The sequence below is a fragment of the Papaver somniferum genome, chromosome 3, assembly GCF_003573695.1.
Source record: "Papaver somniferum cultivar HN1 chromosome 3, ASM357369v1, whole genome shotgun sequence".
NCBI classification, from domain to species: domain Eukaryota; kingdom Viridiplantae; phylum Streptophyta; class Magnoliopsida; order Ranunculales; family Papaveraceae; genus Papaver; species Papaver somniferum.
The window spans coordinates 68,716,430-68,723,973 of NC_039360.1; positions in this window are offsets into that span (position 1 = coordinate 68,716,430).

Consider the following 7,544-nt stretch of genomic DNA (forward strand, 5'->3'; position numbering starts at 1 on the left):
TAATCTAACGGCTGTATTTGTTCAGTACCCCTAAATCTAATGGCTACGAATGGTCGGTTCTTTCGGTCCGGACGGTACGGGACTTATACAGGACCGTGTACCTGTACCTCATCAGCCTCGGTTCCTATTTTATGGACCGGTACCTGTACCCCGTTCCTCGGTTCGGGAAAAATATCGGCTTGGTTCCGCCGGTTCGGGGACGGTTCCTCGGTCCAGGTCGGTTCCTGTGCACCCTTAGAACCGATGGTCATTTAGACCGGTTCATATGCATATGGCATATGAAGAGGTTTTTCACTTTTTCTCTCATTATAGATATAGCAAAGTTGCAAACATAACTGGCTAAATGACATATATACTACATAACTATACGTGATTGAGATTCTACTGAGAGATTAACTCCATTGCTCGGTGGTGTCTAGATCGCTCGTTAGTCGTCAATAGTTTATTTTTTCGTTTTGATGATGCTGGAAATTAGATTTTCATATATATATATATTTATCTGAACTCTCAGTGTCTAGGTCCACTATTTGGGTAGCCAGTCCTTCGCAAGCACAACCAAAACCACTACTTACCATTAACAATTCAAAAATGATTGGAGGACAAAAAAAAAAAAACAACAACGATGCAGAAAACCGACGGACACAAAACAAAAAAACCAGGCCCCTACCAATCCTGAAAGGGTGATGTGAACACACAAATCACGAAGGCATCCGAATGCTCACAACCAATCATCGTAATCTAGAGTGATTTGTGATGATGATATCCTAGTGTTGATTCCTTGGCTCAAAACCTTCGGGTTCATCATAGCCTCATCTAACAACTCCATGCGAGGCGTTTGCGCACGTGATATAGGTAAAAACAAAGAAAGCAAAACGTATAAGTAAAGATCCATGGGGTTATACAAATATAAAGTGCTGAAATGTAAACAAGACCGAGGTTTACGTGGTTCAGCACTAAGGCCTACGTCCACGGGGTTTGTTGTTTCACTATATTCTTCACGGTTACAAGAGTAGTCGAATGACTTTTGGGTTTACATGTTTTTCTCTTCTAAAGGATTAACTTACACTTGCAATCTCTCTCTCCTTCCCTTCCTGATTTTTCCGATACCCTTTCCTCTTGGTGGAGAGGGGGTATTTATAGGGTTAGAGTGTGGGACCCATCTCTGAAGGCCGTTGGAACCTTATCTTCTAGTGTCTTGTGTCCATCACGCAGAGGTTTGCGTTTTCCACTTGATCACGCAGAGACATCCTCGCTCGTTCCACGGGTTGATCGACACGTATACTGCTCAGAGTGTTTAATGAAGGTGGTTGAGATGCCTGCTCGTGTCAGACAAGTGTCTTCTGCCCCTGTCACGTTCGTGTCAGCTAACTTTCTCTCCACCGTTGATCTTAGCTTCTTTTGGGATGAGATAAAGTAACTCCTTGGGGTTTATTTGGTGTTCCGTAGTGCATCGTATTTTGATGTCCTGGCCTGCATGCTTTCCACGTATTTTTCTATATACACGTGTCTGATGGTGAGATATATGTATACACAATTTGCCCCTTTTCTTCGGGCTTGAATGTTTAATGGGTGCATTGAAGAAAACAGTTGTTGCATATTCTTCTATCTCTCCTAATAACTTTTCCTAGATACTGGGGCACGTCTTTTATTTGTGCATTAACTGCTCATGTAACGGGAACGTTTCCCATTCTTCCATTAATTTCCTTCTCTTTCTTTTGGGTATATTAAGGAGAGAAAGAAAATTAATTTCATTCTTCCTAAACATTCTCTCGATTTTAATTCTTCGTTCTTCAGCCCTTAAATTCTCTGTCAGTCTTCATTCTTCAGCCCTTAAATTCTCTGTTAGTCTTCATTCTTCCGCCCTTAAATTCTCTGTCAGTCTTCATTCTTCAGCCCTTAAATTCTTTCCACTGAGCATTAATCACGCTTGCCTCCTCTTTATTTCTGATTTGTTCTTTCTGCTGCTGTTTTTACTGGTAAGTTTTTCTTTTCTTTGTTTCCATGGTTTTACGCTTTGTTGATTTGTAAATTTTCTGTTACTGTTGTTCCTTGTTTGTGATGAAGAACTTATTTCAATGCTTGCATGCTATTTTGCCCCTGTTCTTCCTCTTAAATCAAGGAAGCCATTGTTAGGGTAGGGATTTTATGGAATTTCGATCACGTATGCTAATTTTAGGGTTTCTGCGTTGTCGTGTGTGGATTTCTATTTATGTGGTTTTTTGATCGTTGGTAATGTCCTCGAGTTTGTTTTTGACTTGTTTATGATTAATCTTTTCGCAGCCATGTCTGACCGTCCGCGGCTTCCTTATCAGACTCCTGGTTCTGGTCTATCGAGATCTCCTCCGTGTAGAGAGTCTCAAGATGATGTTCGTAGAAGTCGAGTTTCTTCCGGGGCGAAGGCCTCATCTTCTAGGGAAGAAGTTCCTTTGACAAATCTTTCTGGGGCTCGAAAAGTCTTTGATCGCGCGGTGTCTCGTCCTCGTGATGATGTTAGGAGTACGCAGACACCTACTCGTGCTGTCGCTTTTGATGTTCCTCCTCTACGTTCTCTAGTGCCCGAGCATCCTCTGCCGCCCCCTCCTACAACTTCTTTTAAAGGGAAGGGTACAAAAGGTGGTGTTCCGAGGGCTGAATCTTCAAAAAATCCTTCTTTGAAGAGAAAGGCTTCCGAGGCGTTCATTGGTTTATCCGGTCCCGCCGAGGAGGATGAGGCTGCCCCATTGATACGCAGCGTATCGGTCAGCAAGAAAAAAGTAACGTTCAAGCATATTTATCTCGAGATTTTCAAGGAAAAGCATGAGCTTCAAGCCTTCGAGGTTCGTTTCTATGCCCCTGAGGATGATATTACTTATGAGCTTATCTCAAAGTATGAGTTCGATGAATTTCATTTGTTGACCACGGTTGGTGCGTTCGAAGCTGGCCTTATGCTGCTGTTGTACAAGTCAGGTGATTCCTTCTACTATGATGTTCTTGCTAGTCGTGAAGGCTCTTCCACCAATACTCACAGCCGTTCTGTATCGCAACTATCGGGGTATTATCTCCGCGCCCTGAAGGAATGCTATCTGCGGAGTAAGGGGGAGACGACAATGACTTGTTACGTTCCCAATCCCGCGGAGAAGGAATGGTATACTCCTGAGAATTTCAATAACTCCTTCGGTGATTATGTCAACAGTAGGAACCGTAAGCCGTGGAGTGTCAGCCTCCGGAATCTCGCTGCTCCTCGGGGCGAAATTCGTTTGTTAAATGAGGTCAGCGATGCCAAGATGAAGTATGTTCCCGGCACGGAGGGGTCTAGTCAGCGGAAACTTTTCCCGGCCCGCGAGAGGATCAAGCGCGACCATGACTACGAGTGGCACGCTACCGTTATCAAAGTGGTTGGTCCATGGGCGTACGGTTGGATCCCTGGTCCCCGCGGTTGGCGTCCTACTGAGAGTAGAAAGCCGCGTGAATCTCCTCCTGCTCGTTATGGAGATTTCTGTCCCTGGCGTTTAAACTTCGCAGGTATGAATTTTCCTTATGCCCTTGACGTTGTTGAGGGAGACGAGGAGGAAGGTTCCGGTTCTATACTTCCACCGAGGAGTACCTCGACTGCTCAGGTACGCGGATTCTAGCTGCGCTTCTTCTTCTTTAGAAATTCAACTGTTCGGGAAAAATAATTCTTTTTGTGGTGTGGGTTTTCAGGTGTCGAAGAAGAAAAAGATTAAGCCGGAGCAGTCTTCTACCATTATGATGGGTGAGGCTGAGGCCCATGAAGAAGTTACAAGTCCGGTGAACGAAGAGTTTGCTGAGGACGAGGAGATTACAGATGGGGAGGAACGTACTGGTACTTCCCCTATCAATGTCGAAGAAGAGGTCTGTGTGGGTCAAGATGGTGATGAAGGGAGAAAAAACGCCGTGGTAGCTGATGACGCTGTTATTGGTGATATTTCTGTCCCTGCTGGGGATGCCACGGATACTCTCCCCACCCTTTCTCAAGAGTTTTCTTTTGATCGGCTGTATTCTACAGGGGAGTTTATGGATGATGCCCTCGATTTTCCTGAGGACTTCTCTCTACTGTCCCCCAATGATGATTGGGATGTCCTCGGGGGTGCTAGTAACGGAGACGCTGCTGTTCAAGATGGTGGCGCGGAGGAGCATGGTGCGCATGTGGGTGTCGACATTTGTGATGATGGGGCCGTGTCAGGAAAGGGGAAGTCGGTGATTGATTCGCCTGCTGCGGATCTCCCTCATTCACCGACATCTGAGGGTGAGGACGCCATAATGGATTGGCTTAAGGAAAAGAATCTACTATTTGTCCCTCATCCCGCCCCTGTTGTTGTTGGTGAAAAGGATTCTGATGCGTATACCCGTCGTATGATGGAAATGTCTTCCAAGGCGCGAGTGTCTGAGGCCTGGGGAAGAAATTTGAGTGTTCCCGAAGCTACCCTTGTGTCGGAGCCTCCTACTTCCGTTGCAGATATGATGGCCATAGCCAACGGGTATCAATATGGCTTTCCTCAGCAGCGTGTCTTAGAGGTAAATTTTCGTACGTACTTCTACGTGACGATCCAATTCTTCGGTGAAATAATGTTTTTCGTCTTGATGTGTAGATAATGAGGAGTGAGCATTGTAACCACGTGATGTATCAGTTCTTCAAAGCGAAATCTCTGAAGATCGAGGCTAAGCTTCGTCACAGAGAAAAGGAATTATCTGCGGCTGAGGTGGAAATAGAAGAGCTGAAGAAAAGCCTCAAGGAGAAAGAAAAGCTGGGTGAAGCGGAGTCCAGTCTTCGTTCAGAGCTTGTTGATGTTCGCGCTGAGTTAGAGCAAACTCGCGGCCAAGTTTCAGCTTTCACAGGTTTGGTTCTTTTCTTTTTTTTTTTCTTTTTTTTTCCCTCGCAGTGTGTCGTCATTCCTCTATTTCTTAGTTGTTCTGTCTGAGTCTCCCCACCCTATCTCCAGTGGGTGGTGTCCCCGAGCTGATATGGCTTCGAAACGAAAGGGCACGGCAGAAATCTCGTATTAAAGAACTTGTTCAGAAAATTAAAAGTGAAGCCAAGAAATGGGATGCTCGGGCTGAGGTATGGCGCGCAAGGCATGTTCAGATGGTCGACATGCAAAATCTGTATAACCATGACCGTGCTTTATTTAATGGTATGCTGCTGTGGACACGTGATAGTCTGCGGGAATCCCGTGAGCGTACTTCTTTGTTGGAGTCTAGGATACAACTTTTGGAAGAGGAATTACAAAAGGCTCGATCCCTCCCTTTTCCAGGAGTTGAGGATAGTGCGCGGTGTCTTATCAGAGAAAGGGACAATGCCCGTGCCGAAGCCAATGCTCTAAGCAAGGCCCTTGCCGCGTCCCGCGTTGAAGTAGCTCGTCAGGCTGAGTCTGAGAGGAATCTTGAAGTGTGTATGTACAGATTGAGCAAGGGAGTATCAGAGATAAACAAAGAAGTTGACCACATTCGTCACATGGATTCAATGAAGCAGGTAGAATTAGATGCCAGTCAATTTACTCTCACAAACCTTCAGCTAGATTATAAGAAATTATCCGCAGAATATGATCATCTTGATGAAGCGCGAGATGCAGTTGTTAATGAGTATGAAGAGGCTTCGGCTTGTGTCGAAGGTATAACCCTATTCCATCGAGTGTGATTGTGTCTTTTCTGTGCTAACTCCCTGGTGTTGTCTTTTCAGAACTCGAGGGACAACTTCGCGTTGCTAATGAAAAACTTGAAAAGGCTCAATCTTCCTTAGCGCAGCAGGAAGAACAGACCAAGCATTTTAAGAGTTTGGCGACATCCCGCAAAGAGGCCGTCGGTGCTGCTTCTAAAGAAGTGAGTCGTCTGTCTTCATTGTTATCCCAAGCCCAACAACGGACAATAGTTATTAAGCACAAGGCTCGGTGTCAATTGGATGAGGAGACGAACAAGATGCCAGAGAAGATAGAACTTGGCCTAAAGAACGAGCATGGTCTTGTGAAGAATTATCTGCGTCGTCCAGTTCCTGATGCCTTTCCTGGCTCCTCGGGACCCTCATATGGTGGGAGCGTCCCTTCAAGTCTTCGGAACGATCCTGCTGATGGGGCGACATCATCTAGGTAGAGACCGCTGCATTTTGTAGAGACCGCAGCGTCATTATCCCCCCACTTTTTGTAATTATGTAAAAAGAATATTTTTTGCTAGTATCATATAAAAGGAATATTTTTTGACGTGTACTCTTCCTTGAATTGGCCCTTCACTTTTTGTAATCGTCCTTTATGAAATGGATCCTTTTCTTGATATACCTGCAATATTGGTTTGTTTTTATTTTATGCATTGTGATGAAAGATTCTAAAAATAAAAAAGGATTTTAAGTGTTTGGGTGCGATCCCGAAGGGAGGTACCTTCGTGATCGGCTTGAGACCTGTCTCCCCGCTGGCGAACCCTTGGCCAGAGGATTCCCAGACGGTGGGGGCCGAGGCAACGTTCTAGGATATGGGGTTAAAAAATTTACATACACCCATTCCGTCGACCCGTTGCCTTAAGATTGGTTGGGTATCTCTTTCTGCTGGGTGCCTTCCCCCTGGTCTTACACTTATGAACACTGACGGGGGAGCCCTGAGAGATTGTAGATTAACTACTTTCCCCAATATTGTCGATAGGTTTAGTGGAAACATAGAAAGATTGTTTGATTGATAGGTTGAGGCCTGCAATTCCTCGTCCAGAGATAGAAACATGTAGAGTGTTCACACTCCCTTCTTCTTCTGGTACCCTTCACGCAGTTGCAAGGCTGCGTTGCACCTATGGGAAGTATGGTTTGAGCCACTTAGCATTCCAAGGATGTCGGAGGACTTCGCCTTTCAGATTACAAAGGTAGTAGGAACCACCTCCCGCAATATCATGTATTATAAAAGGTCCTCCCCACGTAGGTGCTAACTTTCCCCATCTCTTCTCTCGTTGATACTGTGGGATTGTTCTTAACACATATTGCCCTTCTACAAAATTCCGAAGCTTTACCTTTTTGTTGTACTCCCTTGCAAGTCTTCGCTGGTAATTTTCCATCTTCTGTAATGCTGCTTCCCTTCTTTCTTCTAGGTCGTCCAATCTCTCTAACATCATGTCTGTTGTGAGATTTTTCTCCCACGCTTCGGTCTTTGTGGTTGGCATGAGTATCTCTGTAGGGATGACTGCTTCAGCTCCATAAGTGAGAAGAAACGGGGATTCCCCAGTGGCGGATCTTCGCGTTGTCCTGTATGCCCATAACACATTGCGTAGCTGTTCACACCATCTCCTTTTATGCTCGTCTAATTTTTTTTTGAGTATAAGGGCGAGGGTCTTATTGGTAGCTTCCGCTTGCCCGTTGCTTTGAGGGTATATGGGGGTGGACTTGTTCTTTCTTATCTTGAAAGTATCGAAGAGCATGTCTATATTTTCCCCATGTAATTGTTTACCATTATCAGATACAATTTCGGCGGGTATACCGAATCTGCAAATGATGTTCTGGAATATGAAAGTAAATACATCCACGTCTCTGAACCTGGCCAAGGCCTTAGCCTCCACCCATTTACTGAAGTAGTCCGTGG